At 46.2% G+C, this 23,146-nt stretch overlaps 1 protein-coding gene across 2 annotated transcripts in view; it reads right to left on the bottom strand.

Annotated features, from left to right (window-relative positions):
* Window positions 1–23,146, bottom strand: part of THAP4 (THAP domain containing 4) — a 468,751-nt gene that overhangs the window by 94,086 nt on the left and 351,519 nt on the right. The gene's annotated exons all lie outside the window — the stretch shown is intronic.

Here is a 23,146-nt window from a genome sequence, read left to right as displayed (position 1 = left end):
TGGAACACATTGCCAGAGGTTATGGTAAAAGCATAGCTGGTTTTAATAAAGCTTTGGACCATTTCCTGGAGGAAAAGTACATAGTATGTAATTGAGAAAGACATGGGGGAAGCCACTGCTTGCCCTGAATTGGTAGCATGGAATGTTGCTACTCCTTAGATTTTAGCCAGGTACTAGGGACCTGGATTGGCCATCGTGAGAATGGGCTACTGGGCTTGATAGACCATTGGTCTGACCCAGTAAGGCTATTCTTATGTTCTTATGAAAAGAAAAGAAAAAGATCTTCAAGTTTTAAACCTTTATTTTCTTCTTGGTTAGGAATGTTCATTTAAAGAACTACATTGTTAAGTGTTTATTAAATGTCTCATAGCAGTGCAATTGCTAAGGTTCTGAGGGAAGGTATTCCATAGTTTATAGCCTAGGGCCTACTGCTTAGTCCCAAGCAATCTTGTACTGGCAGATTTCAGTCATCAGCTTTCCTACAAACTCTTCTGCAAAAATTATGTGCAGCAATTCAGAAGATGTTTAGCTGAATGTACTGAGTGCTGCTCTTTCTCAGTACATGTATTCTGTGTTCCTCAACCCTGGGGGAGAGGAAATCTAACCACACTAGATATACAAAATAAGCACTTAGGTTTAGTAATTTAATAGTCATCCCACTGGAACAGATTATTGAGAAATTCTTAAAGTAACCACTTCAAACAGAAGCGGTATATAAGAAAATGCAAACAAATAGATCTATAGAAATTACAGGAAACTACAGAACAGTAAGTCTCACTTCGGTTATTGGAAAAATAATTGAAGCGTTGCTGAAAGGATAGTGAAATTCCTAGAATCAAATGGGTTACAGGATCCGAGGCAACATGCTTTTACAAAAAGGTAAATCGTGTCGGACAAATCTGACTGAATTCTTTGATTGGGTGACTTGAGAATTGGATCAAGGACATATGCAAGACGTAATTTACTTAGATTTCAGCAAAGCCTTAGACACGGTTCCTCATAGAAGGCTCTTGAACAAACCTGACGGGCTGAAGTTAGGACCCAAAATGGTGAACTGGATTAGAAACTGGTTGACGGACAGACGCCAGAGGGTGGTGGTTAGTGGAATTCGCTCAGAGGGAAAGGTGAGTGGTGGAGTCACTCAGGGATCGGTGCTGGGGTGATCCTTTTCAATATCTTTGTGAGCGACAATGCCAAAGGGTTAGAAAGAAAAGTTTGCCTTTTTGCTGATGATACCAAGATTTGTAACAGAGGAGGAAGTAGAAAACTTGAAAAAGAATCTGCAAAAGTTAGAAGAATGGTCTAATACCTAGCAACAAAATTCAGTGCAAAGAAGTGCAGAGTAATGCATTTGGGGATTGGAAGGAGCCGTATATGCTGGGAGGTGAGAGGCTGATATGCACGGATGGGGAGAGGGACCATGGGGTGATAGTGTCTGAAGATCTAAAGGTGAAGAAACAGTGTGACAAGGCGGTGGCTATTGTCAGAAGGATGCTGGACTGTATAGAAAGAGGCGTGACCAATAGAAGAAGGTGTTGATGCCCCTGTACAGGTCGATGGTGAGGCATAAAAAGACTTTAAGCGGTCCTGAGGAAGGCGACGAAAGTGGTAGGAGGTTTGTGCCAGAAGACGTATGAGGAGACACTGGAAGCTCTAAATATGTCTACCCTAGAGCAGGGGTGTCAAAGTCCCTCCTTGAGGGCCACAATCTAGTCAGATTTTCAGGATTTCCTCAATGAATATGCATGAGATCTATTAGCATACAATGAAAGCAGTGCATGCAAATAGATCTCATACATATTCATTGGGGAAATCCTGAAAACCTGACTGGATTGTGGCCCTCAAGGAAGGACTTCGTCATCCCTGCCCTAGAGGAAAGGAGGGAGATATGATTCAGACGTTCAAATACTTCAAAGGTATTAACGTAAAACAAAATCTATTTCAGAGAAAGGAAAATGGTAAAACCAGAGGGCATAATTTGAGGTTTAGGGGAGGTAGATTTAAGAGTAATGTTAGGAAATTCTTCTTTACAGAGAGGGTGGTTGATGCGTGGAATGTATTCCCGAGGGAGGTGGTGGAGAAAAAAATGGTGACAGAGTTCAAACAAGCGTGGGATGAACACAAAGGATCGCTAATAAGAAAATAATGGGTATACATTGAAGGAACTAAGGCCAGTACTGCGCAGGCTTGCATGGCCTGTGCCCCATATATGGACATTCAATTGAGGATGGGCTGGGGAGGGTTTTGATGGCTGGGATGGTTAAGATGGGCTGGAGTTAACTTTGATGGAGACTCCAGTAGATGGAACCTAAGCACACTACTGGGCAGGGGTCTCAGTTTCTGGCCCAGAAATATCTAAGAAAAAGGACCATTTAAACTAAATTAATTTATTGGTAGACTGGATGGACCACTCAGGTCTTTATCTGCCGTCACTTACTATGTTACTATGTAGAAACATAGAAACATAGAAATAGACGGCAGATAAGGCCCGCGGCCCATCTAGTCTGCCCACCCCAATGACCCTCCCCTATTTATCTCTGTGCAGAGATCCCACGTGACGATCCCATTTCTTCATAAAATCAGGCACGCTGCTTGAATCGATCACCTGAAGTGGAAGTCTATTCCAGCGATCAACCACTCTTTCGGTGAAAAAGTATTTCCTGGTGTCGCCGTGCAATTTCCCGCCCCTGATTTTCCATGGATGTCCTCTTGTCGCCGTTGGACCTTTGAAAAAGAAGATATCTTCTTCTACCTCGATATGGCCCGTGAGGTATTTGAACGTCTCAATCATGTCTCCCCTCTCTCTGCGTTCCTCGAGTGAGTATAGCCGTAATTTATCCAGCCGTTCCTCGTACGGGAGATCCTTGAGTCCCGAGACCATCCGGGTGGCCATTCGCTGGACTGACTCAAGCCTCAGTGCATCCTTGCGGTAATGAGGCCTCCAGAATTGTACACAGTATTCCAGATGAGGCCTCACCATGGATCTATACAATGGCATAATGACTTCAGGCTTGCGGCTGACGAAACTCCTACGTATACATCCTATGATCTGCCTAGCCTTAGATGAAGCCCGCTCCACTTGATTGGCAGCCTTCATGTCTTCACTGATGATTACCCCCAAGTCCCGTTCTGCAACAGTCCTTGCTAGGATCTCACCATTTAGGGTGTAAGTCTCGCATGGATTTTGACTGCCAAGGTGCATGACTTTGCATTTCTTGGCATTGAAGCTCAGTTGCCAGGTCCTAGACCATTGCCACAATAGGAGTAGGTCGTGTTTCATATTGTCCGTTGTGCTCTTGCTTGTTATGTTACACAGTTTGGCGTCATCGGCGAATAACGTTATTTTACCGCGAAGCCCCTCAGTCAAGTCTCTTATAAAGATATTGAAAAGGATTGGGCCCAAGACCGAGCCCTGCGGCACTCCGCTGATCACTGCCGTCGTTACAGAGGGGGTGCCGTTTACCACAACCCTCTGAAGCCTACCACCAAGCCAGTCCCCAACCAATTTAGTCAAAGTGTCACCTAATCCTATAGAACTCATTTTGCACAATAACCTGCGGTGGGGGACACTATCAAATGCTTTGCTGAAGTAGAAAATACTGAAGGGAGATACATTTGATAGTGCACTATTCAGAAATTATGCATTAAGTGAACCATGCTGACATTTAAATTACAGCCATTAATCCCATAAAAAGAGGTTTAAAAATGAGGAGCCTCTACAAACACTGATCTGGCCTATGAAGGAAGATAAGGACAATAAGCAAGGTAGGAAGAAGTGCTACTACTTAGAGCAGTGGTTCCCAACCCTGTCCTGGAGGACCACCAGGCAGTCAGGTTTTCAGGATAACCCTAATGAATATGCATGAAATAGATTTGCATGTAATGAAGATGATAGGAGTGCAGATCTGCCCCATGCATACTCATTAGGGCTATCTCGAAAACCCGACTAGTGGTCCTTCAGGGCAGGGTTGGGGACCACTGACTTAAGAGAAACAGAGAGTGTCCACAGAGTTAATTTTCTACATGCTGTAAAAGAATGAACTGTGTGAAAGCATGTCTCAATGGATGAGAGAGTATACAATCAGATTCTTCGAGAGTAGTCCAGTAGTCTTGATAACAGGAACTTTGTGGTTGCGACTTGGAAGAGTAGCTTCATACAGGGATAGCAGCCCTGAAGAAACCCTCGGGTGAAACATATCGGCTTTTATATCCCTCAGCATTTGACCACTTTAAGCTAAGTATTATTAAAATCACTAATATAAAAATCACTAATATAAAAGAGATTTATTATAAAGTATTTATTGTTTTATAAGAGACCCGGTGAATGTGTAAAGCCAGATACTATGAAACAGACTTGAGTATCTTGGTGGCATTTCTGAGGGTCTAGGTGTTTAAGATAATATTGTGATGAGGGTTAGGAGGTAGTCAAAGCTGGACTTGAAGAATCTGTAAAAAAAAAATGAACAGCATATCAAGATGAAATGCCAGATAGACGCAGGGCAAGTCTGAATGATTCATTTGAAATTTCTAATGAGTGGGTACTGTGGACTACAGAATGACACAGGGAAAAAATTTGTCCCCGCTACCGCCCAGTCCCTGTGACCACTGTCCACGCCCTGTCCCCACAACCACTGTCCCTGCAGCATCCATACAAGCCTCAGTACTGCAATATTTAGTTTATTCCTTCCTTATAAATCAAAGTTCTGGCTGCTGAACTAGAGAAAGAGATGTTCAGCTGGCAGGGCTTTGTTTATAAATTTTTATCAACACAACTAATATACTACTTTATCCTAAAGCATAAAAAATAAATATAAATTTTTTTTCTACCTTTGTTGCCTGGTTTCTGCTTTCCTCATCTTCTCCTCATTCAATTTGTTCCATCCACTGTCTGCCTTCTCTCAGCGTCTTCCATTTGCTCTGTTACTGTGCCTATACATTCCATTTCTCCCTCCACCCCTCCTAATTGGTCTGGCATCCATCCTCTTCCCTCCACTCCCCCCCATAGTCTTGCATCTCTGTCTTCTTCCCTTCCAGCATTTTCTCCCTACTCTCTGTTCCCCATTTCTCTTAAGTACCTTCTCCCCACTCTCTCTTCCTCATTTCCCTTCAGCGTCTGTTCCTCCCTACCCCACCTTCCCCAGTTCCCTTCAGGATCTGTTCCTCTCCACCCCACCTTTACTCCCTTTCTCCCTCCCTGCCCCTTACCTTCATGGTGGGCGATTTCTAAATTTCCTTCCTATGAGCTGCCGGAGCGTTGAAGTTGCGTCTGGTCAAAGTATTCAAAATACAACAGACCAATCACTCTGAACATTAAACTCTTCAAAAGACCTCAGTGGCGCTGCTGCTCAGCTATAAATTTCTGCCATGCAGACTCAATGCACCACTCATGTCAGTGGTCTTTAGTTAAGAATACTTCTAAAGATCCACGTTTTCTACTTCTTATGGCAAACTTTTATAGTTGAGCTGTAGCGCCACTGAAGTCTTTTGAAGAGTTTAATGTTCAGAGTGATTGGTTATGTTTTAGAAATGCAGCATGTAACAAATTAATAAAGAAAAAAAAAAAGATAATGGAGCCCTGAAACACTTCTGTCTATAGCCTGTACGGTGAGCAAGGCGCAAAATCTGCATATCCCCAGATTCAGAGAGGGGTGCAAAAAGAGTCAAACAAAAGACTTGGCGTGGATAACTAAAGTAGTGAAGGAAGTGATAGGCAATAAGAAAAATTAATTCAGGAAATGGAAAAAGGACAAAACTGAGGAGAACTGGAAAGAGCGCAGGAAGTATCAAAAAGAATGTCACCATGTGGTTCGAAAAGCCAAAAGAGAGTATGAAGAGAGGCTAGCTAGGGAAGCACAAAATTTCAAACCGTTCTTTAGATATGTTAAAGGGAAGCAGGAGGAGGAGGTGGGACCGCTGGACGACGGAGACAGGAAAGAAGTGGTGAAGGAGAAGTGGCAGAAAGGGGTTAGGAGAGACACTAACTGCATGGGTCAATGATTGGCTGAGTGGCAGACTTCAGAGGGTGGTGGTTAATGGTACCCTCTCTAAAATATCGGAGGTGGCTAGTGGAGTGCCGCAGGGCTCGGTCCTGTGTCCACTCCTTTTCAACATATTCATAGGGGATCTGACTCAAGGGCTTCAAGGTAAAATAACACTATTCGCCGATGACGCCAAACTATGTAATATAGTAAGTGAATGCAGTTTACAGAATTATATGGCGCAGGACCTGCTTACATTGGAAAGCTGGTCCTCAACCTGACAGCTAGGCTTCAATGCTAAGAAATGTAAGGTCATGCATCTCGGAAGCGGAAATCCATGCAGGATCTTCTTGAACGGAGAAACTTTAATTAGGACTTCAGCAGAATGAGATTTAGGAGTAATCATCAGTGCAGACATAAAAACTGCCAATCAAGTGGAGAAGGCTTCATCTAAGGCAAGGCAGATATTGGGTTGTATCAATAGAAGTTTCGTCAGCCGAAAGCCTGAAGTCATAATGCCGTTGTACAGGGCCATGGTGAGACCTCATCTGGAGTACTGTGTGCAATTTTGGAGGCCACATTACAGTAAAGATGTGCACAGAATTGAATCGGTTCAGCGGACGGCCACCAGGATGATCTCGGGGCTCAAAGGTCTCTCGTACGAAGAGAGACTGAACAAATTGCAGCTCTACACTCTCGAGGAACGTAGGGAGAGGGGAGACATGATCGAAACATTTAAGTACCTCATGGGATGTGTCGAAGTGGAAGATGATATTTTCTTTCTCAAGGGACCCTTGGCCACAAGAGGGCACCCGCTCAAACTCAGGGGCAGAAAATTTCATGGCGACACCAGAAAGTATTTCTTCACAGAGAGAGTGGTTGATCATTGGAACAAGCTTCCAGTGCAGGTAATCGAGGCAGGCAGCGTGCCAGACTTTAAGAATAAATGGGATACCCATGTGGGATCCCTACGAGGGTCAAGATAAGGAAATTGGGTCATTAGGGCATAGACAGGGGGTGGGTAAGCAGAGTGGGCAGACTTGATGGGCTGTAGCCTTTTCTGCCGTCATCTTCTATGTTTCTATGTTAAAGACTTAACATGTTCTTCTCGTCTGTATTTACAAATGAAGACACATCCAACATACCGAAACCTGAGCAAATCTTCAATGGAGATCAAGCAGAAAAATTAACATCCATGGAAGTGAGCCTTGAGGATGTACGCAGGCAGATAGAAAAATTAAAAACTGACAAATCCCCAGGTCCGGACGGAATCCACCCAAGGGTTCTGAAGGAACTAAAGGAGGAAATAGCGGAACTATTTCAGCAAATTTGCAATCTATCCCTGAAAACAGGTGAGATCCCGGAGGACTGGAAGATAGCCAATATTACGCCCATCTTTAAAAAGGGATCAAGAGGTTACCCGGGAAACTACTGACCGGTGAGCCGACCTCAGTACCGGGGAAAATGGCAGAAGCGCTGATAAAAGACAACATCGATGAACATTTTGAAACAAACAAACTTCTGATAACCAGCCAACATGGATTCTGCAAGGGGAGATCATGCCTAACGAATTTATTGCACTTCTTCGAAGGAGTTATCAGACGGATGGACAGAGGAGACCCCATAGAAATCATATATCTAGATTTCCAAAAGGCCTTTGACAAGGTACCCCATGAATGCCTACTTCGGAAACTGAAGAAACATGGGGTGGAAGGAGATGTACATAGATGGATCAGGAATTGGTTGGCGGGTAGGAAACAGAGGGTAGGAGTGAAGGGCCACTACTCAGACTGGAGGAGGGTCACAAGTGGTGTTCCGCAAGGCTCGGTGCTCGGACCGCTGCTATTTAATCTATAATAATAAAATGGTAAGCGCGCATGCGCACTCTAAAGCCATGTTCCCTGATCCGTCGTGATGTGGCCACAAGAGTGCGCATGTGTGCTTACCACGCATTGGGCTTACCACCGCCGCACCATGAAGCTACATTGTGCAGGGTTCTCACTCAGTCCTCAAGATATACCCAAGTCAGATCGGGCTTATACTCAAGCCGCCGCCACGGCTCCTCTCTGCACCCAGGCCCCACAGCCCTGCCCACTTGACGGCCCAATGGTATCAGTGCCCGCCCCGTGGTTTTTAGCCACCGTCGACACGTTGTGCGCTCTGGTCGGCATTCGCCCCGCCACCGCGAAGAGAACCACCTCTGCAGCGACTGTGAAGCGTGCCGGGCACTTGGTAGCGGGGACGGCTGGGCTTACCTCCTCAAAGGGGGGGGGGTGTGGCGCCGCCTCCCACTCACCCACGGTTTCCCTTGAGTGAGCGTCTCCTGAAGCTCTTCGTTCCATGCAGGAATTCCAGGCGCCCCCGAGCAACAGCTGTATCCAGTGCAAGCCTTTAACTGCCGCGGCCAGCGCGGGAGAGGCGTGAGCGCAGCCCCGCCCACCCCAGCACCGCGAGGGACCTTCCGCCCCTCTGCTTGCGCTGTGTGAGGTGATGGACGGCGTGGCTTTCACTGAAAGGGGACCAGCAGCGGCTCAGGTAACTGGAATGCGAATGGTGGGGGGATGATCTCTCGATGCCTTATCCACAGTGGGGCCCTCGGGCTGGGCCAGAGACCTTTCAAGGATGCCATTTCTTCTGGGTTGCTGCATTGGCTCTGGCTCAGGGAACGAAGGTCTCAGGGATCTGATTGTTTTATTTTTATTACATTAGCAATAATGACAAGTTAAACACACAGGGCTTGCTTTTCCAAGAAAAAAATAAGACCGAAGGCATCAGATCAAAAGGAAAATACATGAATGCAATACAAGTTCTTCCAGCAGACCACAATAAATGTAAGGGAGGAGAATAAAAAAAGATGAGCGGGGGTCTGATTTTTTTTTGTTGTTGTTGTTCTTATATATTTGTAAACAGTTGTTTTATTGTAAATTACCTTAAAACTATGGTGGAAGACAGTATATTAAATTATCATATCCCACAGAAAACTTAATTGGGGTCTACACAAGGCCAGGCATAAGGTGCTACTCATGGACCCAGCATCTGGAAAGCTGTCACTCCTTGGCTACTGTACAGGAAAGTGGAGAGGGGGGAGATAAATGCCACATAGGGGGCAGGAAGAGAGACAGATAGAAAGAAAAACAAATAGTAGGAGGGAGGGAGACAGAAAGTAAAGAAAAAGACACAAGGGCAGGGAGAGAGAAAGAAAGAAAGAAAGACAGACAGACATATATTCTAGCACCCGTTAATGTAACGGGCTTAAAGACTAGTATATTTATAAATGATCTAGAAACAGGGTCGAAGTGCGAGATAATAAAATTCGCGGACGACACCAAACTATTTAGTAAAGCTCGGACTAAAGAGGACTGCGAAGAATTACAAAGGGACTTGAACAAACTGGGGGAATAAGCAATGAGATGGCAGATGAAGTTCAACGTTGAGAAATGTAAAGTACTACATGTGGGAAGCAGAAACCTGAGGTACAGATGGGAGGGATGTTATTGAATGAGAGTACCCAAGAAAGGGACTTGGGGGTAATGGTGGACATGACAATGAAGCCGACGGCACAGTGCGCAGCAGCCGCTAAGAGAGCGAATAGAATGCTAGGTATAATCAAGAAGGGTATTACAACCAGAACGAAAGAAGTTATCCTGCCGTTGTATCGGGCGATGATGCGTCCGCATCTGGAGTACTGCGTCCAATATTGGTCGCCGTACCTTAAGAAGGATATGGCGATACTCGAGAGGGTTCAGAGGAGAACGACACTTTTGATAAAAGGTATGGAAAACCTTTCATATGCTGAAACTGGGTATCTTTTCCCTGGAGAAGAGGAGACTTAGAGGGGTATGATAGAGACTTACAAGATCATGAAGAGCATAGAGAGGGACAGATTCTTCAAACTTTCGGAAAATAAAAGAACAAGAGGGCATTCAGAAAAGTTGAAAGGGGATAGATTCAAAACAAATGCTAGGAAATTTTTCTTCACTCAACGTGTGGTGGACACCTGGAATGCGCTTCCAGAGGGTGTAATAGGGCAGAGTACGGTACTGGGGTTCAAGAAAGGATTGGACAATTTCCTGTTGGAAAAGGGGTATAGATAGAGCATTACTGCACAGGTCCTGAACCTGTTGGGCCGCCAAATGAGTGGACTGCTGGGCACAATGGACCTCAGGTCTGACCCAGCGGAGGCATTATATTCTTATGTACCCACTGGTGGAGTCCTTGGGCTAAAGTTAGCACTCAGGAGTCAGTGTACAGACTTTTGCCTTGATTGAGCGGCTCTTTGGTACCCCAAGGTTTTGCCCAAGGGCCTTGATTCTGTATGGCTAGAGTAATAAGGGCTGCTACCATTGGGGGGGGGGGTGAGTAGCGGCTGTTCTCTCCTTTGACCCCATGCCCATTACCCTTTGGTGAAAGAGAATTGCCAAGCCTAAGGAAAAGAGAAAGTAGAGAAGTGTTTAAAGGCTGCTGAATAAAAATGATTGAGAGAAAGTAGGTAAGACAGAGCTGCAGGCAGAAATTCTTGAGCCGGGTCACAGGTAGAGATTCCATGCAAGATGAGCAGGGCAGTATGCTGAATAGCTGCCACTGTGGGGCTTGTGGGAGCCAACATGGCCAGCTTCTACTGCCTTGAATATGATATGGATTAGATTTTCGCAGCCAGGAGTAGCTGTTAGCTCTGATTAACACAATGGGTTAGGAATTGGAGGGACATGCAATTACGGTGGCTTTCTTTTCCAATATTGTAGTTCTTAAATCATGTAACAATTTCTCTATTTTTGTTTAATTTCAATATTTTAATGCATATGTAAACCACTCAGAAGGTGCTTCTATTGGGTGGTAAATCAAAATTTTAATTAACTTGAGAAATTGTTGTTCTTTTGACAGGAATTGCCACCATTTTGCCATCTGTCCAGATAGTTCCCATAGTTTTAGAATAGAAGAATGTTCAGCAAGGAGAAATGAGAGGAGAGGCCTCCTACATCCTTGACCCTTAGGAGCTCCTTGGATAGGCACTATAGGTTTTTCAGGCCCCTTCTCAATGCTTCCAGAGGATCCTGGCCAATTTGCAGGGACAAGATCCATAGGCTGCAAGCTTAGTGGGTAGCTCATAACAACTCCAGGGGACTTCCCAGGACAGCCCCTGTTCAGTGAAGTCTCTAAGGGATCATCAGATTCATATTCTGTCCTCTGCTTCAGAGCAGGACTTGAGGAGGAAAAGGATGGAGGGGGGGCCCTCTCCCCTTGGTAATCATTCCCAGTCATTAGATTGTTCTGCCACAAGAAACTCTCCTTATTATGAGATGGTTTCAGCACTTCATATACCCAGCTCCCACAAGAGGAGGTCTTTATAGGGGATCCAGTGGGGCTGCAGAAGCCATTGAGAGTTTGTTGCCTTCATAAGGCACTTTTTAGATGGTACTGGTGGAATGGGAGTCCCCTGAGTTGATTCTCAAGGGAACAAAGGTGATGGATAAGTTGTAACCTCTCCCCATAGCATCTGTTCCTCTCCACCCCATCTTTCCTCCCTTTCTCCCTCCCTACCCCTTATCTTCGTGGAGAGCGATTTCTAAATTTTCTTCCTACAAGCAGCCAGAGTGTTGAAGTTGCATGTGGCTGCAGGAAAGGTTGTCTCTGATGCAACTTCCAGTTGCATCAGAGATGACCATTATGCTTCAGCTGCACTGCTGTAGTGCTACCAGATTCAGAATTCGAATCGATTCACCGATTCATATCAGGTGAATCGATTCAATTTTTTAAAAACTCGGCCTCCTGATTCGATGACCGACCCTTCCCCCCGTGCCTTCCTAAAGCAGGAGCGGCAGCGCTGATTCTTGATGGCCCTCCGCAGCCGCTCCTGCTTGAGAGAGGAAGGTCAGTCGGAAAGGCCTGCATGTTCCCCCCACCTTCCCCGCTCTTACCTTAAGCTATTATGGCAGCCTACAGGATCGCTGGTGCTATCCTCAGTGGCATGTTCAGCACAGTTACTTACCTTAACAGGTGTTATCCAGGGACAGCAGGCAGATATTCTCATTTATGGGTGACGGTATGGACACTTTAGAGTGAATTGCACTCTAAAAACGTAGAAAGTTCTGGCTAGCCCGCACCGGGCATGCGCGAGTGCCATCTCGCCCGACGTAGGCATGCGGTCCCTCAATTAAGATAAACCAGCTAAGAAGCCAACCCAGGAAGGTGGGTGGGTTGTGAGAATATCTGCCTGCTGCCCTTGGATAACACCTGTTACGGTAAGTAACTATGCTTTATCCCAGGACAAGCAGGCAGCATATTCTCACTGATGGGTGACCTCCAAGCAAACAGAATGGGATGGTGGGAAAGTTGGCCATTAGGAAAATACAGATTGGCCGAAATGCCCATCCCGCCTGGAGAAAAACTCCAGACAGAAGTGAGACGTGAAGGTATGAACTGAGGACCAGGTAACAGCTTTACAGATTTCCTCAATAGGAGTAGATCTGAGGAAAGCCACAGAAACTGCCATAGCTCTAACTTTATGGGCTGTGACATGGCTCTCCAGTGTCAGTCCGGTCTGAGCATAACAGAATGAAATGCAGGCAGCTAGCCAGTTGGAAATCGTTCTCTTGGAAACAGAATGCCCCAACTTGTTTGGATCAAAAGAGATGAAGAGTTGGGGGAGAAGCTCTGTGAGGCTTTGTGCGATCAAGGTAATAAGCCAAAGCTTGTTTACAGTTTAAAGTATGCAAGGCTGCTTCTCCAGGATGAGAATAAGGCCTAGGGAAAAAACTGGTAAGACAATCGACTGATTGAGATGAAAGTCAGAGACAACTTTTGGAAGAACCACCTTATCATGATGGAAAACTGTGAAAGGCAGATCTGCTACTAGTGCTTGTAACTCACTGACCTTCCTGGCAGAGGTGAGAGCAATAAGAAAGACTACTTTCCAGGTAAGAAATTTGAGATGAGCTGAGGCCATTGGTTCAAATGGCAGTTTCATCAGACTGGAAAGTACCACATTAAGGTCCCAGATGACAGGTGGAGGCTTGAGAGGTGGTTTCACATTGAAAAGCCCCTTCATGAATCTGGAGACCAAAGGATGAGCACTAAGAGGTTTTCCTTGTACTGGTTCATGATAAGCAGTAATAGCTCTAAGATGGACTCTAATGGATGTCAACTTAAGTCCTGAGTCAGACAGAGAAAGTAGATAATCCAACATCAATTCCACTGCCAAGGAAGTGGGATCATGATTAAACTAAACTAACTAAACTAAACCTTAGGTTTGTATACCGCATCCTCTCCATAATCGTAGAGCTCGGCACGGTTTACAGTAGCTGGGATAGAAAAGGAACTCCAATGAAGGGTTATAGGCCTTAGTATAAAGAATTTTTAGAGGGGCTTAGTATACCAAAGAGGGAGGAAGTATTACATTTTTGAGAATAGCCAAGTTTTCAGATGTTTACAGAAAAGTTGGAGGGAACTCAGATTCCGAAGTGGGGAGGTAAGGTTGTTCCAGAGCTCAGTGATTCTGAAGGGGAGGGATGTCCCTAGTTTTCCTGCATGGGATATGCCTTTTAATGAGAGGAAGGATGGTTTTAATTTGGGTGGATCTGGTGGTATTAGGATTTGAGGAATTCCAAGAAAGTGGAATAAAGGGAGGAAGGATGCCGTGTAGGATCTTGAAAGTTAGGCAGGCGCATTTAAAGAGGACCCTGGAGATTACTGGAAGCCAGTGAAGCTTGGACAGGAGCGGTGAGACATGGTCAAATTTACTTTTTGTGAAGATAAGCTTAGCTGCGGCATTTTGAATCCGCTGAAGTCTTTGAAGGCTTTTCTTTGTTAGGCTTAAGTAGATAGAGTTGCAATAGTCCAGTCTGGAAAGAATAATGGATTGTACAAGGACGGCAAAGTGTTTTTGATGGAAGCAGGATCTCACTTTCCCCAGCATGTGAAGGCTGAAAAAGCATTTTTTTACCAAGGAATTGAGGTGGTCGTTGAAGGACAATGTAGAATCAATAATGATGCCCAGAACTTTGCTTGAGAAATCAAGCTGCAGTGTGGAGCAAGAGGCACAGACAGTGGGATGAAGGTGGGTAGTTGGTCTAATTTTGGGCCGAGTCAAAGTAATTTTGTTTTGGACTCGTTCAGTTTCATTTGTACGGTGAGGGCCCAGGATTGGAGGTTCGTTATACATGAGGATATGTTCTCAGAGAGGTTCGAGTCGGTCTCGAGGAGGACAAGGATGTCATCAGCATAAGTGTAAAGTGTTTCTAGGGGGAATAGATGGAGGAGTTTCAGGGAGGACATATAGATGTTGAAAAGAATAGGAGATAGAGGTGAACCCTGCGGGACTCCACATATCAGTTTCCAGGGGGAGGATGAGGTGCCATTCATATTGACAGTGTAAGAGCGGGAGCGTAAGAATTTCGAGAACCAGTCTAGGACTGTGGAGTTAATGCCTATCTCGGAGAGTTGGAAAACTAGAATATCATGATGGACAACGTCAAAAGCTGCAGAAAGGTCGAATTGTAGAAGAACAGCGAACTTATTACGAGAATGAAGTTGTTGAACCTTTGAAATTAAAGAGGTCAATAGGGATTCGGTGCTGAAATTGGGTCGAAAGCCATATTGGTAAGGTAGGAGAATAGAGAATCTCTCTAAATAGGATGAGAGTTGTGTAGATATGATAGACTCTAGCATCTTGGTTAGGAGAGGGATATTTGCTATTGGGTGATAGCTGGATGGTGTGGAAGGGTCTAGGTCAGCTTTTTTCAGTAGTGGGGGTCAAGGCAATATGTCCCATTTCTGGAGAAAATAGGCCCGATTGTAGGGCAGAGTTTATAAGTTTGGTAAGAGATGAGATGGCCTGTGCGGGAATTTTCTTGTATAGGTAGGAGGGGAATGGGTCCAAGGTACAGTTGCAGGATTTCAGTTTGAGGCAGAGTTTAAAGACCAGGGATTCGGATACATGCTCAAAGGCAGTCCAGGATCTGTCGACTGGGATAGGGTTGGAGACCATTAGGGTACGGTTGGAGTCGGTGGGCACCACAGAGTTGTAGGAGACTGCAGGTGAAGAATTTTGCTAAAACATTGGCTGAGGGAGAGGAGGGGAGCAAGGTGGAGTCGTTTTTGGAAGTTAAGAAGCGCCAGATGTTGAACAATTTACTACTCTGGTTGCTGGATCTGGAGATTTTATCACCGTAGAAATTCTTCCTTGCTTTTTTTAGTACTGTATTGTAGAACTTAATATTGACCCTCCAGGACTGTCTATCTGTAGGGGATTTAGATTTTTTCCAGTTGTGCTCCAGAGCTCGACATTTCTGCTTCAGTTCTCTGTGATATGGAAGGTACCAAGGGGCCTTACGGGAGTAGGAGACAATTTTAGTGGATAGTGGGGCGAGGGAGTGGTAGGAGGACTCGGAGAGGGTGACCCAGTTGTGCCAATTGATTATTAAGAAGATACCAGGAAAAAAACAGAGTCCACTTTTGTTGGTAACTTTGCTAGTTTCCTGGAGGTATCAATAATCTGACGGACAGACTGAGAAAGGAGAGTTTAAGAGGAACTCAGCCCGAGAGAAACCAAGCTGTCAGGTGTAGAGACTGCAGGTTGGGTTGTAGAAGCGATTCCTGATTCTGAGTAAGCAGAGTAGGAAATACTGGAAGAAGTATGGGTTCCCTGGAACTGAGTTGAAGAAGAAGGGAGAACCAATGTTGCCTGGGCAACTGTTGAGCAATTAGAATCATGGTGGCTGCTTCTCTCGAGCTTGAACAGAGTTCTCAACATGAGAGGAAGTGGAGGGAAGGCATACAGAAACTGCCCCGTCCAATCCAGAAGAAAAGCATCCGCCGCCAGACGGAGAGGAGAGTAAAGTCTGGAGCAAAATTGGGGCAACTAGTGATTGTGAGGGGCTGCGAATAGGTCCACCTATGGAGTGCCCCATTGAGCAAATATGGACTGGAGAGTTGCAGAGTCAAGAGTCCATTCGTGAGGTTGAAGAATTCTGTTGAGGTTGTCTGCTAGTGAATTATTCTCTCCTTGAATGTAGACAGCCTTCAAGAACAGATTGTGAGCTGTTGCCCAATTCCAAATTTTCTGAGCCTCCTGACATAATAGGAGAGAGCCCGTGCCTCCTTGCTTGTTGATGTAGTACATAGCTACTTGATTGTCCGTGCAAAGGAGGAGGACTTGAGGGCAGAGAAGATGTTGAAACGCCTTGAGGGCATAAAACATCGCTCTGAGTTCCAGGAAACTGATGTGGAATTTTAGCTCCCTGGCAGTCCAAAAACCCTGAGTCTGCAGATCGTCCATGTGTGCCCCCCATGCATAAGGAGATGCATCTGTTGTGATGATTTTGTGATGAGGAGGCAAGTGAAAAAGGAGACCTCTGGAAAGATTGGATGAGGTCAACCACCATTGAAGTGACTGCAGAAGAGACGATGTCACAGATATGTGCTGTGAAAGACGATCCGTCGCCTGAGACCACTGAGGAGTGCACAGATGGAGTCTTGCCAATGGTGTGACATGGACAGTGGAAGTCATGTGGCCTAGAAGTACCATCATGTGTCTGGCAGCGATGGTTTGAAGTGGAAACAATTGCTGACAAAGACGGATGATAGTCTGAAGATGATCTGGTAGAAGGAACGCTCTCATGAGAATGGAGTCCAGAATTGCCCCAATGAATTGAAGATGCTGAGTCGGAATGAGATGTGAAATGGGGAAGTTGACTTCGAATCCCAGAATCTGAAGAAAAGAAATGGTCTGAGATGTTGCTTGGACCACTTCCTGGGATGAAACAACCTTGACTGGGTGATTAACTTTTTGGAGAGTCTCTAGATACCACTACCCAAAAGTAAGGTAAGGAAAGACTTGAAGGCCGTGTGAACAGAGAGATGTGGCCACTACAATGAGGCACTTCATGAATACTCTTGGAGAAGATGCCAGGCCAAAAGGGAGTACCTTGTATTGGTAATGGCAACGACTGATTTGAAACCTGAGGTACTTCCTGGAAGCCGGATGAATAGGTATATGTGTGTAGGCTTCCTTGAGATCTAGGGAGCATAGCCAGTCGTTTTGATTGAGGAGAGAATAAAGAAGCACAAGAGACAACATCCTGAACTTCTCCTTCAACAGAAATTTGTTGAGATCTCTGAGATCCAAGATGGGCCCCGCTGATCGAGAGGAACTTCCTTGATGGCATTCAGTAGAAGAAGGGATTGCATCTCCTGCAGAAGGGAGTACTGTGCAGGGTTCAAAGCAGACTCTCTCGGAGGACTGTCTGGTGGAAGTGTCTGAAAATTGAGAGAGTAACCCTAATGAATGATGTTGAGGACCCAAAGGTCCGTGGTTATGAATTCCCAACGATTGATGAATAACTGAAGACGACCCTCGATGGGCTGAGGGCAAGGTTGAAAAATGAAAAGACTGGCTATGCCCCGTAGAAACACGGCAAAAAGGCTGTGCAACTTTGGGTTGCGCAGCCTGCTGCTTCTGCTGTTGCTGCTGATGTGGTTGCTGCTGCTGCTGCTGCCTTTGTCTACAAGATTGAGACTGAGAGGTCTGCAAAGATCTTTGATAAGAAGACTGTGACCTGAAAGGACGAGCAGGTGGAGGCTTCTTCTTGTTGTTAATCAAAGTATCCCACCTAGTTTCATGAGCTGAAAACTTTTGGGTAGTGGTATCTAGAGACTCTCCAAAAAGTTCATCGCCCAAAAAGAAGCATTGGCTAGGCGATCCTGGTAATTAATATCCAGCTCAGATACTCAAAGCCAAGCTAAGCACCTCATAGCAACAGATATGGCAGTAGCTCAAGATGTAAGCTCAAAGGTGTCATAAATTGAGCGTACCAAAAACTTTCAAACTGGAAGTGTACTGTTGTAAAAGAGGTACCTTGCGCTCAGGTAGATACTTCTGAAGGGCAGACACTTGCTGAACCAAGTGCTTAAGATAAAAGGAAAAATGGAAAGCATAATTGTAAGACCGGTTGGCAAGCATGGCATTTTGAAACAAACGCTTGCTAAATCGTCCATTGTCTTTCGCTCTCTGCCAGGAGGAACAGAAGCATAAACACTGGCCCCTGCAGACTTATTCAGAGTGGACTCCACCAGGAAGGACTCATGAGGAAGCTGAGGCTTGTCAAAGCCTGGGATAGAAATCACTTTATACGCAATTGTCAAATCCTTAACAACAAAGAAAACAGAAACGAACAACTCCAATCTTACACCCTCAGCACAAGCCCTCGCCACTTTTTTCATTGATAAAGTTCAGAAAATCAGAGATACTTTTCCACCTAACGTTACTTCATGTCCCACTGTGGATTATGTAGGTTCTCATACCTCAAATAATCTGTCCTATTCAAAATGCTCTCATTTCACCCTCCCTAGTTTGGAGGAAATACAAAGATGTATCAATTCACTTATTCTAAAAGGGACTAGCACAGAGGTCATTCCCCCCTCCCTTTTAAAACGATTTTTTTTCCATCTTTGGTCCCTACATTAAAGACCTGATCACATCAAATTTATCTGCTGGATCCCTACCTAGGATTTGGAAACAATTATCTATCTATCCAATCATCAAGGATCAAAGCATTAGCACCCACGTTTTGTCCAACTATCATCCCATAGCAAGCATACCTTTCATGGCAAAACTCACCGAAAAAATAGTTTTCCAACAAATTTCCGACTTCGTCGAAAAAACTAACGTACTCCATCCCAATCAAACAGGTTTCCGTCGGTGTCATTCTACAGAACTTTCCCTGCTAGGTCTTACCACTAAAATATTATACCACCTTGACATTAATCAATCTGTGCTGCTCATTTCCTTAGATCTTTCTTCCGCTTTCGATACCATTTATCATAGTCTACTACAAACGCGACTCCAAAAAATTGGCATATCTGACCAGGTCATGGACTGGTTTGTCTCTTACTTTACAGACAGATCTTCAAAAGTCATCTTTAATGGCGCATCTTCTGAATCCTTCTCTTCTAAGCACAGAATACCACAGGGATCCATTCTATCACTATTGCTTTTTAACATTTTCTTATCGCCACTTCTGACGGTTGGCCAATCCATCGGCTTCACCACGTTTGCTTATGCAGACGACGTGCAACTAATTCATCCCATCGATCTCAACAATATAGAAGAAGTAGCCTCCATCAACAATAAATTAGGAAAAATCAAAACTTGGTTAGATTTCAATAAACTGTCACTTAATATAAACAAATCAAAATTTATGATTTTTCCATTTAAAGAAGGAACATCACTCCAGGCTCCCCTGAAGTTTGATTTACTCCCTATCAAAATTGTCCCAACATTAAAATTATTAGGAGTTACCTTCGATAGTAAATTTTCTTATCATTCTCATATTAGCACAGTTGTTCAAAAATGCTTTTACCGTCTTAGAATGATACGTTCTCTTGCTAAGTTGCTTGAACCGGCCTCTCTAAACATGCTGATCCATTCTTTAGTAATCTCCTGTATAGACTACTGCAATGCCCTATATAAGGGCATCACAAAAAAGGAAATCAGACGGCTTCAGATTGTACAAAACACAGCTATTAAGATCATTTGTGGCGCAAAAAAATACGATCACGTTTCACCTCTTCTGTTTAACGCACATTGGTTACCAGTTGAACACAGAATCAGTTATAAAATTCTACTTTTAGCATTCATGACTAAAACAAATAATCAACCTGATTTTATTAACAGACTTTTAATTCCTTATAAAACATCAAAATCTCTACGTTCGTCGTTTCAGAATCTCCTTGTTATACCTTCTCTAAAACTGATTAATACATTGCGCTCCAACAACTTTGCTGTCACACCCCCTCTCTTTGGAATTCGATGCCTAACTATTTGCATAGTGAACCAGACTTAAAACAATTTAAAGCAAAACTGAAAACATTCCTGTTCCAAGACGCCTTTGGATAACTACTGTCCTTTTAAGGGCATATTTTAATACTCTATATTTTAATACTTTAATATTCTATCTTGTTAAAGTTTTATAATATAATATTTTGATAATTTAATATTTTAAAATTTTGAAAGTTTAAAATTTTTTTAAAAAAATTTCAAAAACTTAAAATTTTAAAGTAAATTGTTAATCTTTTACCCCAGCCTATCGTACTTTCCCTTTATGTTGAATCTTTTCTATAAAAATTGTAGTTCTCCAATCTCCACCACTCCCCTATTGTTAGCAGTTGGTCCGTACGTCTTGTGTTTTTAATAATTGGATTGTCTTCCAGTTCCCCTTGTTTTATTTGTTTTTATAAAGTTATATGTTTTTATGTAATTCTACATTGTAAACCGCTTAGATATTTGATTAAGCGGTCTAAAAATTTTTTTAATAAACTGGAAACGTGAAACCCTATAAAGAACATCAAGCTTACAAGGAGCCCCAGGGATGGTCAAAGGAGTTTCAAGGATTTTATAAAAAGTCTCCTGTAGAATGTCATGAAGGAGAAGCTTGAGGAACTCCTTAGGCGGCTGATCAAAAAACAATGCATCTAAAAATGCTCTAGATTTTTTTGAATCAGACTCCAGAGGGACTCTGACATTTCCCTCAAAAATTTTGAGAAAGAGGTCTGTTCTGGTTTAGGAACAGGCTCTTGAGAATATCTTTGTCAGAAGAAGCCTCATCATCTGTCAAAATAGGCTCTTCAGAATCTTCCCAGAGATCTGAGTCCCGCACCAGTGGTAAATGACCTTGAGAACCCGGTGTCGAGGGCTCAACATGCTTTGTCTTCTGCATCGATTTCCCCGATCTGACTGACATCGTATCAGGGGAGGTATGGGCAGAAGAACAATGTCGAACTGGCTCCGATATCGAACCCTGAACCTGAAGAAGACCTTTGCTGAGGTGGCACAACCGTAGATGCCGGTTCTGCAAAAGTCGGTGCCAACAAGACAGTCTCAGACCGCAAAGGAGCCGTAAGGGTCGGTGTTGGCAACCAAGAATCAGAGCGAACCGGTGCCACAAGGGTTGATGCCGATAACAAAGGCTCAAACTGGACCGGCACCAGAAGAGCCGGTGTCGCCATGACAGGGAGTAAGAGTTGTAACTACCGTATTTTCGCGGATATAACGCGCACCATTGTAAAACGCGCACAGGGGTATAGCGCGCAGAAATCACGATGATATGTACAAAAACTTTTCTATACCGCGCTCAGGCATATAACGCGCATGCTGCCCGACTCTCCTTTCGCCCGCCCTGACTTTCCGTGCGCTGTCCCGACTCTCCGTTCACCCCCCCTGACTTCCGTGCACTGTCCTCCCTTGAAGTCCTGTCCCCCCTTGAAGGTTTGTCCCCATCCTGAAAGCCTGATGCCCCCCCCGACGTCCGATACATCCCCCCCCCGGCAGGACCACTCGCACCCTCACCCCGAAGGACCGCCGACTCCCCAACAATATCGGGCCAGGAGGGAGCCCAAACCCTCCTGGCCACGGCGACCCCCTAACCCCACCCCGCACTACATTACGGGCAGGAGGGATCCCAGGCCCTCCTGCCCTCGACGCAAACCCCCCCCCCCCAACGACCGCCCCCCCCCAAGAACCTCCGCCCGTCCCCCAGCCGACCCGCGACCCCCCTGGCCGACCCCCCACGACACCCCCACCCGCCTTCCCCGTACCTTTGTGTAGTTGGGCCAGAAGGGAGCCCAAACCCTCCTGGCCACGGCGACCCCCTAACCCCACCCCGCACTACATTACGGGCAGGAGGGATCCCAGGCCCTCCTGCCCTCGACGCAAACCCCCCTCCCCCCCAGCCGACCCGCGACCCCCCTGGCCGACCCCCACGACCCCCCCACCCCCCTTCCCCGTACCTTTGGAAGTTGGCCGGACAGACGGGAGCCAAACCCGCCTGTCCGGCAGGCAGCCAACGAAGGAATGAGGCCGGATTGGCCCATCCGTCCTAAAGCTCCGCCTACTGGTGGGGCCTAAGGCGCGTGGGCCAATCAGAATAGGCCCTGGAGCCTTAGGTCCCACCTGGGGGCGCGGCCTGAGACACATGGTCGGGTTTGGCCCATGTGCCTCAGGCCGCGCCCCCAGGTGGGACCTAAGGCTCCAGGGCCTATTCTGATTGGCCCACGCGCCTTAGGCCCCACCAGTAGGCGGAGCTTTAGGACGGATGGGCCAATCCGGCCTCATTCCTTCGTTGGCTGCCTGCCGGACAGGCGGGTTTGGCTCCCGTCTGTCCAGCCAACTTCCAAAGGTACGGGGAAGGGGGGTGGGGGGGTCGTGGGGGTCGGCCAGGGGGGTCGCGGGTCGGCTGGGGGGGAGGGGGGTTTGCGTCGAGGGCAGGAGGGCCTGGGATCCCTCCTGCCCGTAATGTAGTGCGGGGTGGGGTTAGGGGGTCGCTGTGGCCAGGAGGGTTTGGGCTCCCTTCTGGCCCAACTACACAAAGGTACGGGGAAGGCGGGTGGGGGTGTCGTGGGGGTCGGCCAGGGGGGTCGCGGGTCGGCTGGGGGACGGGCGGAGGTTCTTGGGGGGGGGCGGTCGTTGGAGGGAGGGGGGTTTGCGTCGAGGGCAGGAGGGCCTGGGATCCCTCCTGCCCGTAATGTAGTGCGGGGTGGGGTTAGGGGGTCGCCGTGGCCAGGAGGGTTTGGGCTCCCTCCTGGCCCGATATTGTTGGGGAGTCGGCGGTCCTTCGGGGTGAGGGTGCGAGTGGTCCTGCCGGGGGGGGGATGTATCGGACGTCGGGGAGTCGGCCGGGCAAGAGGGCTTGGGCTCCCTCTTGCTCCGATCGTGGATGCGGGTGCGGGTGGGAGCGCGTGCGAGCGGTCGTTCGGGGTGGGGGTGCGAGCGGTCCTGCTGGGGGGGTGAATCGGGCGTCGGGCGGGGTGGGAACTATGTTTAAAAACTTTTGTATAACGCGCTCAGGCATATAACGCGCGAGGGGTATGCGCGGTACGTAAAATCACGTATAACGCGCACGTTATATCCGCGAAAATACGGTACTCCCATAATTAGACATATTATTGCTTCAATTTTGTCCTCAAGAAATTGCACTGGTACTGCTTGCTTTTTCGCCGGTACCTTTGGTGCCGCTCTGCGCTCCGGAGATGAGGAGGCCGATGGCGAGGCACTCACCTCAATGGGTACCGAGCGTTTCTTAGGACGCCTTGAGGTCTGCAGGACTTGGCTCACTGCTGAAGTGACCTGAGGGTCCGAAGGGGTGGGGGTAGGCTTCTTAGCCAGCTTACCCACTGAC

This window comes from Geotrypetes seraphini, chromosome 9 (genome assembly GCF_902459505.1).
Source record: "Geotrypetes seraphini chromosome 9, aGeoSer1.1, whole genome shotgun sequence".
Classification (NCBI taxonomy): Eukaryota; Metazoa; Chordata; class Amphibia; order Gymnophiona; family Dermophiidae; genus Geotrypetes; species Geotrypetes seraphini.
The sequence above is the reverse complement of the archived record's forward strand: the minus strand, read 5'-3'. Positions and strand labels throughout refer to the sequence as shown.